The following is a 12,088-nucleotide window of genomic DNA, read 5'->3' as shown; positions in this document are numbered from 1 at the left end:
CCCGCCCGGCCCGGGGAGTGGGGAGGAGCGCGCGGGGGAGGAGGAGCCGAGCGCGCGGGCGGGGCGCCGAGGGTCCGAGCGGCCCCGGCGCGCACACCTGTGGGTGCCGGGGGCTGGGGCCGCCCGCCCCTCTGGCCGCCGGACTTTCTGAAGTTGCAGAACTGCCAGCCCCGCCTGGTTCATCCCGCCTTGTCCAGGCGGAGCTGGTTAGACGACTGGTGCACGTTCGCCCCGGGCCTGGCGCGGAGCAGGCACGTGTGCGGGGCCCGGCTGCAGCCCGTGTGCCTGGTCGTGATGAGCACAGTCCGTGACCGCGCCCGCGTCGCTGTCGCCTTTGACTTTTCCTTTTCTCTCTTCTCTGTTGGCCCGAAGTCTGCCCGGCGACGGGTGACGCGCGCCCGACTCCTGGTTCCCATTGGCGGGCGACGTCCGGGCCTGGAGGCCTTGGGGGCAGCCGGCTGAGCGCTGTCCAGCAGGGGGCAGCAGCCGCTGGGTCTCCCCTCTGCTAGAGCCCTGGCGCGGGGGAGACCTAGTCCGAGGGGTGCAGGGCCCCGCGCAGCCCTCACAGCCAGCAGCCGGGCAGACCTCAACGCCACGCCGCACAGAGCTGGGGGCGCACCTCCCTTGACGCCAGCAGCCACGGGAGGATGGGGGGGTGTCTCCGCCCTGCATCCGCAGAAAGGGAATTTTGCTAAAACTCCAAGTAAGCAAGCAAACAGTTGCTGCCTTGCAGCCCCGAGAACGCAACGTAGTCTGCCGGCACCTGGATTGCGTCGCGCCGAAACTCCTAAGGGACTGAGAAACTAAGGAGCTGTAACACAGCACCATGTGAGTTCCTGAAAACTCCAACTGATGCAGGTGGCCAGGGCGGTTAGAGACCAGCGCAGGCTGAGGGTGGAGCGGAGCGGGATTAAGGGTGTACACAGGATGGAGGGGAGGGGACGTAGGGAGTGGGAAGTAGGATGGATGGGATGGGACAGATGAAATGGAATGGGAGGGAGGAATGGGAGGGGAGGGGTCAAAGGAGTGGACTGGGAGGGGTTGAGATGAATGGGGTGGGAAGGGATGGGAGGGGTTGGCATGGATGGGATGGGATAAATGAGATGGAGTGGGAGGAGGAATGGGAGGGGTTGGAATGGGATGGAGGGGAGGGGAGGGGCGGTGAGGGAAGTGTTGTCAGGGACGATTTACCCCTGTGTGGATTGGCAGGCTCAATGGTGCGGCTGGGATGCAGGCAGGGGACAAGGCGGGCATTTTCTAAACACCTCTGGGGTCCGCGGTAACCCAGCTGCAATAGGTTAAAGAGGTCGGGGCGCTCGCAGCCTCCCTCATACCCAGGTCATCTGGAGCCATCCCCGAATGCCCACGGGCAGTGATACTGGTCACCACCAGTGCAAGTCCCAGTCTGGGCAGGGCTGTGGGGCAGCACAAAGCTCTGTGAGAGAGAGGAGGCGTCCTGCGTGCGACTGCGCCACGGTCACCCAGGCTGCAGGTCGTCAGGAACCCCCACCCCACGGGCGCTTCCACCCCGGTTCCTTTCAGTCTCCCTTCCCGGGGCTGACCTCCCACGCCCCAGGCAGCCTCTGCCCGCGGCCCCCACCTGCTTCCCTTCCTCATCTGGCTTGTCCTCCGCCCTCTTGCCAGCCCAAACGGAGGGCAAGCAGGTCAGCCCCTGCCTCGAGAGTGCCCCGCCCCCACTCCTGTCCCTGTTCCCACCTGTCAATCATTCTCAACACCCATGGGTCTGCAGGTTCATGACCTCTGAGATCAGCTGAGTCTCTGTGCAGCTTGAGTGTCTTCCTGCACCATGGATGGGAGGGAGGGGTGGGGCTAGCCTTGCCCACCCCTCACCCTTCCTAGGTCACAGAATATATAGGGGTCAATAGTACAGATTTTTCTCAGCCTCCTGCCCCAGCCACCAAAAGCTGCACCCCTGCACCCCTCCCGGCCCCCCCTTCCATCTTCTCGGGTCATATTCTGAGCATTAGCCCCCCCCCCCCTTTTAAGACATTTATTTGAAAGGCAGAGTTACACAGAGAGGAGAGGCAGAGAGAGAGAGAGAGAGAAGTCTTCTATCTGATGATTCACTCCCCAATTGGCCACAATGGCCGGAGCTGGGCTGATCCGAAGCCAGGAGCCAGGAGCTTCTTCTGGGTCTCCCACAAGGGTGCAGGGGCCCAAGGAGTTGGGCCGTCTTCTACTGCTTTCCCAGGCCACAGCAGTGAGCTGGATCAGAAGTGGAGCAGCCAGGGCTAGAACCGGCGCCCATATGGGATGCCGGTGCTTCAGGCCAGTAACCCTTTTCTTTTACCATAACTTTCCAATTTCTGGACTTTAGCTGCCCAGCATAAAAGTATCAAAATGTAAGAAGTACACGGTTCAGAGCTCTCCAGGGGTCTGACCACCCGTGCAGCACAGCCCACTTTCCTGGGACCATCCTGACCTCAAGAGCTCATGGCGGGAACCAGGCAGGGAGGCCTTGCCCGGGGTTACCTCTGCAGTCTCAGGCGACTTACTGTCACAAACAGAACTGCTACTCCAGTTGAGACAACTCTTGGGATGCCCGAATCCCACACTGGAGTGCCAGATTTCGGGTCCTGGCTGTGCTCCTGATTCTCACCTCCTGCTAATGCAGTCCTGAGAGGCAGAGATGCTGGCTGAAGTAGTCGGTTCCCAGCCATCCCCCGGAGAGACCTTGACTGGGTTCCTGGCTGTTGTGGGCATCTGGGGAGTGAATCAGCTGGGGGATTCTCTCCCCTCCCTCTGCCTTTCAAATAAATACAACAAAACCATTTATTAACTATTCTTTCTTCCCTTTAACTTGAGTAAAGACATGGGACTCCCCCCTCCCTTCTGTCACAGCGGGGTGATGCTTAGAAATCAGAAATTTGCTTTCCTGTCCTACTTGAGCCAATGGAAACATGGGTCAAGTTACCTCTTGCGTGTTTCCAATTGGAGACTAAAAATGCATTGAAGGGGAGGGCATTTAGCCTAGCAGTTGATGCCTGCTGTGTCTGATTCAGAGTACGTGGTTCTGAGTCCTGGCTCTGGCCCTCGCTTCTTGCTAATGCAAAGGGAAGCCAGGATGAGCAGCGGGGACTCCTGTAATCAGGTTCCTGCCACTCTCTCAGGTGGGAGACCTGGGCTGAGTCCCTGGCTTCAGCTTCAACTTGGTACAGTCCCAGCAGTTGGGTGCTCTTTCTGTTTCACTCTCTCAAATGATGATTTACTTTAAAAATGCCTGAGCATTTAGGAAGCTCTTAATAAGCAGTTCATTATTCACCTGCTAAATGTCTTTTAAAATATTCGCAGTCATGTTTGGATGAATGCATCCTCTCAGACCAAAACAAATCACATAACGTGTGAAGTAAAACGGCAGTTACTGTAGCTCGTGCCTCAGATAACACTGTGCATTCTAGTTTTGCTACTGTCTAGCTGAAGGTAAAACAGCTAACTATAGACAACGCTGCAAAGCTTTTTAAAATCGTCTGCCCGGTTTTCTCGAGTACTCCTGCCTTGCGTCAAGCTTTCACGATACTTACTCAACAAGAGGCTCCTCTGTTTGAACGTGAAGAAAGAACTGCCTGGCACTGTGACATATGCACTAAAAATGTATGCACACACACTCGGGGAGGAGACAGGAAGTGACTCACATTCTCTGGGGGGGGGCGGGGGAGATTTCAGAGAGGCGACCATCCAACCCCGGCAAAGAGGAGGAACTGGAGTTTGCCAAGCAGAGAAAAGCACTTCAGGCAGAGGGAAGAAAGGCAAGTGCATTTTCCGGCCCGTCGTGAAATACTAAAGCAAGAGTGTACAGCTGAAATACAGCCCGCAGAAAACTCTGAGGCCTCTGTGTTGCAGCCACTTTTATTTATTTATTTTTTTTTTGTGGGAGTACAGTGATTAATATGCCTGATTTAAACCATGGCAATCATTTCACCACTTTCCAAAAAGTTTTACATGAACGTGCATGCTTCAACTGTATCCTTCCAGTCTTAATTATTTTGGGGGCATTATCAGAACATCTGATCTCATCCTTAAAAGTGACTACAGAAGTGCGGTCCCCAGTGCAGGCATTTTTCTTTATTTTTCTTTCTTTCTTTCTTTATTTTTTTGACAGGCAGAGTGGACAGTGAGAGAGAGAGACAGAGAGAAAGGTCTTCCTTTTGCCGTTGGTTCACCCTCCAATGGCCGCCGCAGCCGGCGCGCTGCGGCCGGCGCACCGCGCTGATCCGATGGCAGGAGCCAGGAGCCAGGTGCTTTTCCTGGTCTCCCATGGGGTGCAGGGCCCAAGCACCTCGGCCATCCTCCACTGCACTCCCTGGCCACAGCAGAGAGCTGGCCTGGAAGAGGGGCAACCGGGGCAGAATCCGGCGCCCCAACCGGGACTAGAACCCTGTGTGCCAGCACCGCAAGGCGGAGGATTAGCCTAGTGAGCCGCGGCGCCAGCGGCATTTTTCTTAATAGAAGGCAATGTGCTAATCAGGTAGGGTAGAACTGTTGCATGTCATCGAGCAGAAACTCCGGGATAGAGTAAGAATCAAAAATTTAAGATCAGTGACCATTTCCTGTTACATTGATAAGCCTAAATACCCACTGGTGGATATTACACATTCTACCTCAAAGTATGTCTCTATGAGGTTACCTCCTCTGATAACACAGCCACTAAAACACACCTGTTTCTACAAAATCTTGCTAGAACTATTGCCTACATCAAAGGTGAGATGACCGGTAAGAGAATTCCACTGGGCTAGCCACCCTCCTCGTGAAACCAAGTTCTTTATCTGCTTCCAGATGGCCACCTCGTAAGCCATTCTTCTGTAGAAACTATATTCTCTCTCCTACTCCTAGAACTGCTATTTTTCTCTGCATCACTGGACTTCATGTGGATTCTGTTCTATCTGAACTATTTCCCCCTTTTAACCATCTCCAATCTAACAAGAGTGGATCCCAAATACTAGTTTGGCTTCATCTTATTGGGTAGACAATTCTGCTCTTTGCACTCCTTTTCAGAGCTTTTCCTCCAACCGCGGCCTACATTTCTGGCCTCTGAGAGTTTTCCCATAGCCTCCCACCTACGGACTGCCAGTCCAAGTTGTCCGAGGTGAAGCTAGCCAGGCTCCTATCTACATCCTCTGATGCTCCAAGCACAGCCTCCTCCTCACACAGGGGCCGACTCTCACGCTGTTCTCCTTCTCAGCCTCGCTTCTTGCAAGGGAGTTACCCACCTTCAGAGTTCAGTTACCAGTTACTTCCACATCTGTGTTCTCTCCATGACAACGGCATGGTTTTTTATTTACTCAATGTTTTTGTGGATTAAAAATGATCTGAGAGTGAAGATACAACCAACATGATGATCATAATTCCTTTTGTTAAAATCTCAGAAAGATCTCATTTATTTTATTTGAAAGGCAGAGAGAGAGAGAGAGGTCTTCCATCTGCTGGTTCACTCCCCAAATGGCTGCAATGGCCAGGGCTGGGCTAGTCCAAAGTCAGGAGCCAGGAGCTTCTTCTGGGTCTCCAACGTGGATGCACTTGGGCCATCTTCTGCTGACTTCCCAGGTGCACTAGCAGGGAGTTGGATGGGAAGTGGAGCAGCCAGGACTTGAACTGGTGCACATACAGGATGCCAGTGCTGTAGGCAGTGGCTTAACCTGCTGCGTCACAACAACACTGGCCCCAGGATCTCAGAAAGACTTTGACAAACCCTTGTGAGAGATATCAGGATTTCTAAGAATCTTGTTTTATTTTCTTGGTTTTTCTAAGGTTTATTTATTTGAAAGGTAGAGTTACAGACAGAGTGGAGAGATGGGGATCTTCCAGCTCCTGGTTCATTCACCAAATAGCCACAATGGCAGGGGCTGGGCCAAGCTGAAGCCAGGAGCCTGGAATGTCATCTAGGTCTCCTATGTGGGTAACGAGGCCCAGGCACTTGGGCCATCTTTCACTTCTTTCCCAGGTGCATTAGCAGAGAGCTATACAGGAAGTAGTATGGCAGGGACTCTAACAGGCATTCATATAGGTTACTTGCTACCTCTCTAAGAATCTTAAGGTGATATTTAACACAGCAAAATTGCAGGTAGCCCAAGGTAGAGAACAGACTGTCCTAGGAAGAAAGATGGCTATGGCTTTTCTCTAGTGGAGTGGTGTCTTAGTCTGTTTTCCATTGCCATAACAAAATATGTAATCTGTAAAGGAGAGGAGTTTATGTAGCTTATGGTCTGGGAGTTTATAAAGACCACAGTGCCTCAGTCTGCTCCGCCCCGGAGAGGCCTTCTCACTTCATCACAGCGTGGTGGCTGCATCATGACAGGAGTGTAGGCAAGAGGGAGCAATCACATGGCAAGACAGAAGCCAGAGCTAGTCAGGTGCCTTGCTTTCTCAAAGCAATTCCTTCTCACAGGAACTAGCCAGGGAATCATGGGAACTAGCTTACTCCGTTTTCTGGGCAGTGCCCCCATAACCTAACAGATACCTCCCACTAGGCCCCACCCCTACAACACTACCACCCTGGGAAAAGATTCCTGCAGGGGGACTTTGGGGGGACATACTCAAGACATATCCAGCCTGCAGCAAGAGCTTTCTAATGGGGTATGTAAGAAACCCAAGAGTTTTTAAGAGTTTTACTAGATTGAGCCATAGAGGCCTGGTACAGCACAAAATGTAGAGAGGCTTCCACATGTCTCCTGTGAAGAAATACCCAGAGAACATGACCCAGTTGCAAATACAGCCACATTCATGGAAAAGGATGACTCAGAGGTAAGAGGGGGCCTGCTCATGGAGCCAGGAGGTGTATGGGACTACTTTCAGGATTATTCAAGCAGCAGGAGACATAAGCCTACCTAAATTTCAGGTCTGTGGGCCCAGGATTGCTACGCTTACTTTATGCTTTTCTTTTTAAAGATTTGTTTATTTGGGAAGCACAGTTACAGACAGAGAGGTGTGAGGGGAGGGAGGGAGAGAGAGAGGGAGAGGTCTTTCAACCACTGGTTCACTCCCCAGATGGCTGCAATGGCTGAAGCTAGGCCGATCCGAAGCCAGGAGCCAGGAGCTTCTTCTGGGTCTCCCACGCAGGTGCAGGGGCCCAAGGACGTGGGCCATCTTCTACTGCTTTCCCAGGCCACAGCAGAGAGCTGGATCAGAAGTGGAGCAGCCGAGTCTTGAACCGACACCCATATGGGATGCTGGCACTACAGGCCAGGGCGTTAACCCCTTGAGCTATCTTCTACAGCTTTCCCAGGCCATCAGCAGGGAGCTGGATAGGAAGTAGAGCACCCGGGACTTGAACTGGGGCCTAAATGGGATGCTGGCACCACAGGAGGAGGCTTGACTTACAGTGCCAGTCCCTTTGTGCTTTTCGAATGAGATGGCTCTGTCTGTCTCACCACTGTGCCTAGCGTGTGGGAGGCACATCACTTGCCTCCTTAGTTCAGAGGTCTTCCAACTGAGCAACGTCATACTTAAGAATCCCCATTAAACAGCCTGACACCTGGCCCCAGCTTAAATGAGAGGCTCCAGGGCTCGAGCCTGATCCTGCTCGATGCTGTAACGGGATGAAACGACTCGAGTGTCTGCGAGGGAGGGCACTCTGCTGCATGTGGGAGGGACGTAATTAATGGGCAGAGGCTGAACTGCTGCAGATTGTGAATGGACTGAGTTCTTTGATACTTCTCCCCTTACAGGTCTCTGCCCTCCTCCCACCCCCTTGATTCTGGATGGGCTCTTTCAGCTTTTTGGCCAACAGACTATGACAGAAATAACACTGTCCAAGTTTCTAGGCCTGCCCTTAATAGGCTGGCACCTTCAGCTATCAGAACACGCACTTTAAGAGCCCAAACCCATCATGCCAGAGTCTGGACTTGTTAAGGGGCCCTGTGGGAAAGGCCTTGAACTTACATGCCAACAGGGAGAGCCTGCCTGTGCCCAGTCTTCTGGTCACGCCCACCACCAAGGCACGTGATGAATCTGCCTGCTGAGCACTGCGGCAGAATGATTCCAGTCAGTGCCGCAAGGAGCAGAAAAACTGTCCAGAGAAGTCCTCTTTGAATTGCTAATAAAACAGGAAACACTATACTGTAAAATGTTATTTTATGATGTTGGGAAGGTAGTTGGTTAAAAAACATGAAAAAGTTTCACATCCAATTCATATCACATTCCCACGTTCAAATTGTTGCAAATGTGACCAGGGGAAGGATTTCTGGTTTGTCTGTTTAGCACAGTAAATAGTACGTGATCAGTGTATTAGTTTCCTAGGGCTGCCATACCCAAATCCCACAGACCAGGTGGCTTAAACAGATTTATTTTCTCGAAGTCCTGGGGGCAGGACGTCCCAGATCAAGAGGACAGCCTTCTGGTTTCTCCTGAGGCCTCTCCCCCTCTGTGCAGGCACACCCCAAGGTGTAGCTCCTTCTCCTAGGTATACACACCGGCCATACTGGACTGAGGACTTCATTTAACCCTAATCACCTCTTTAGAGGCCTATCTGCAAATACAGTAACACGGTTTCAAAATATGAATGTGGAGTATGCACAGCAATCACTATCGTAAAGGCCATTACAAATAGCCTTTAGGGTAGAGTTGCCAAACGTATAACTTCTACTTAGGAATAATCTCCACAAATCAGTTATTTTTTGCTGTTAAGCAATATCCTGAATATAATAAAGCTGAAGAAAATAAGTTTTTACTACTAACCCACTTAATCTAGTGTTTGGAGCTCTTAATTTTTTTTGTAAGATTTATTTATTTATTTGAAAGAGTTACACACAGAGAGAAGGAGAGGCAGAGAGAAAGATCTTGTATCCACTGGTTCACTCCCCAAATGGCTGTCACGGCCAGAGCTGAGCCAAGCCAAAGCCAGGAGCCAGGAGCTTCTTCCGGGTCTCAAATGCAGGTGCAGGGGCCCAAGGACTTGGGCCATCTTCTATTGCTTTTCCAGGCCATAGCAGAGAGCTGGTTTGGAAGTGGAGTAGTCGGGACTCGAACCGGCACCCAAATGGGATGTCTGCACTACAGGTGGTAGCTTTACCCGCTACGCCACAGCACTGGCCCCGGAGCTCTTCATTTTTAAAGAATAGACTCAACTTTACATCAGGTAGTCTTGTGTCTTTCAGCCTGAAGAACTTCCTTTAGTAATTATTTCAGTTCCCATCTGCTAGCAACATCTTGTCCTGGCTTTTGTCTCTTTTTTTTTTTTTTTTTTTTTTTTTTTTTTTTTTTTTTTGACAGGCACAATTAGAGAGAGAGACAGAGAGAAAGGTCCTCCTTCCATTGGTTCACCTCCCAAATGGCTGGTATGGCTGGTGCTGTGCTGATCTGAAGCCAGGAGCCAGGTGCTTCCTCCTGGTCTCCCATGCGGTGCGGGGCCCAAGCACTTGGGCCATCCTCCACTAACTTCCTGGGCCACAGCAGAGAGCTGGACTGGAAGAGGAGCAACCGGGACTAGAACCTGGCGCCCAGATGGGATGCTGGCGCTGCTGGCAGAGAATTAGCCAAGTGAGCCACAGTGCTGGCCAAGGCTTGGCTTTTATCTAAAAAGGGCTTTTACTCATTTTTGCTATCTTTGAGTTTTTCTTCTTTCCACTTTAAAGGTTTTACTCCCTTGTCTCCTAGCTTCTCAGAAAAAATATGATGCCTGTTTAAATTTTTGCAAAATGTGTCACTTTTCTTGGCAAGATAGTCTTAATGATTTTCAGTAATGTATTATGTCTCTTGATGGGGTGTGTGTTCATCCTGTTAGGAGTTTCTTATATATCAAAGTTTAGTTTTAAACAAATTTTGAAAATTTTAAACTGTTATTCTTCAAATATTTTCTCTTCCCCTTCTCTTTAGTCTCCTGGGAGTCTATGTACCTGGATCATACAACTTGATACTGAAGCACCACGAACTGGTCAAGGCTCCTTTCTGCACCACATTGTTTTTCTATTTTTTTTTTTTTTTGAAAGGCAGAGTTAGACAGTGAGAGAGAAAGAGAGAAAGGTCTTCCTTCCATTGGTTCACCCCCCCAATGGCTGCTAATGCCAGCGTGCTGCGGTCGGCACGCCTCACTGATCCAAAGCCAGGAGCCAGGGGCTTCCTCCTGGTCTCCCATGGGGTGCAGGGCCCAAGCACTTGGGCCATCCTCCACTGCACTCCCGGGCCACAGCAGAGAGCTGGCCTGGAAGAGGAGCAACCAGGACAGAATCTGGCACTCCAACCAGGACTAGAACCTGGTGTGCTGGCGCCGCAGGTGGAGGATTAGCCTAGTGAGCAGCAGCGCCAGCCTGTCTGACCTCTTAACTCACTTTGTCTTGGACAGCTTCAACTGCCATGTCTTGGATGCCTTAGTTCACAGAAGTCCTGTTACACATCTTCCTACTATGTACTCCTCTAAGCTTTTGAGTTTTTTTTTTTTTTTTTTTTTTTTTGACAGAGTGGACAGTGAGACAGACAGACAGACAGGTCTTCCTTTTGCTGTTGGTTCACCCTCAAAGTGGCCGCTGCGGCTGGCATGCTTCGGCCAGCGCACCGCGCCGATCTGAAGCCAGGAGCTAGGTGCTTCCTCCTGGTCTCCCATGCGGGTGCAGGGCCCAAGCACTTGGGCCATCCTCCACTGCCTTCCCGGGCCACAGCAGAGAGCTGGCCTGGAAGAGGGGCAACCGGGACAGAATCCGGCACCCCGACCAGGACTAGAACCCAGTGTGCCGGCGCCGCAGGCGGAGGATTAGCCTAGTGAGGCGTGGAGCCGGCCTAAGCTTTTGAGTTTCTAATTCCTGTGTTGTTTTATGAATGCAGTTGCTAGTTCAATTAATTCAAGTTGTAATGTTTTGAATTATTGTCTTCTTTTGTTTCATGATTTGACTTTTTGGAGTGGTTCTGTATGTTCAAGAAAAATATTTATGGTAAGATTTTATACAGAGATCGGTTTTTCCCCCTGTGTTAGTGGAAACCTGACAGGTGAAGTTACAATAGGAATCCTAGGGCCAGCTGGAGAGAATACAGCAGTGTAGAGTTCCGTGGAGAAAGGGTGTTGTTTGGGGTTCAGAAGCAGTATTTTATTTGTGAAGTTCTTCCCTTTTAAAAAATGTATCTTGGCCGGCGCCGTGGCTCACTAGGCTAATCCTCCGCCTTGTGGCGCCGGCACACAGGGTTCTAGTCCTGGTCGGGGTGCCGGATTCTGTCCCGGTTGCCCCTCTTCCAGGCCAGCTCTCTGCTGTGGCCCAAGAAGGCAGTGGAGGATGGCCCAAGTGCTTGGGCCCTGCACCCCATGGGAGACCAGGAGAAGCACCTGGCTCCTGCCATCGCAGCACGCTGGCTGCAGCGCCATTGGAGGGTGAACCAACGGCAAAGGAAGACCTTTCTCTCTGTCTCTCTCACTGTCCACTCTGCCTGTCAAAAAAAAAAAAAAAAAAAAAAAAAATGTATCTTTTGGGAGGTGTCTGTCCCTTTTGGATTGACATCCCGCTAAGTAAGACCTTTATCTTCCTTCCTCCCTTTTACCAGTAAGCCTCAGGGGACATCACCTTCTCCCACAATGCCTTCCTGTCCCCCAGAACCAATTTCTCAGCATCTAATTAAGTACAGTTGCCACATGTTATTTCCCATTCCTCATCAACCAGTTATGATTTGTTCTACTCCACAGATCAGAATGAGAGCTCCTTTGGAAGTCCTTTGGAAGTCGGGTTCATGGTGTGTTACTTACCAGTAGAACCCTTCTTCACTCTATGTGCCCTTTTCCAAACATTTGTCTTTTGCCCTAATGTGGGGTTGGGGTGTGGGGTCTTAAATGTTTGCTTCCTAACTTATATGTGTCATTAAAAGTTTGGTGCTGGGGCCACAATGTGGGGTAGCAGGTAAAGCTGCCATCTACAACACTGGAATCCCATGTGTGTGCCAGGTGAGTCCTGGCTGCTCCACTTCCAATCCAGCTCCCTGCTAAAGCATGTAGGAAAGCAGTAGAAGATGGCCCAAGTACATGGGCCCCTGTACTCACATGGGACACGTGGATGAAGCTCCTGGCTTTGGCGTGGCCCAGATGCTGCCATGTGGCCATTTCAGGAGTGAACCAGCAGATGGAAGATCTCTCTCTCTGCCTCTCTTTCTCTGTAACTCT

Source organism: Oryctolagus cuniculus, chromosome 6, assembly GCF_964237555.1.
Source record: "Oryctolagus cuniculus chromosome 6, mOryCun1.1, whole genome shotgun sequence".
NCBI classification, from domain to species: Eukaryota; Metazoa; Chordata; class Mammalia; order Lagomorpha; family Leporidae; genus Oryctolagus; species Oryctolagus cuniculus.
Note: the sequence above shows the minus strand (reverse complement) of the source record.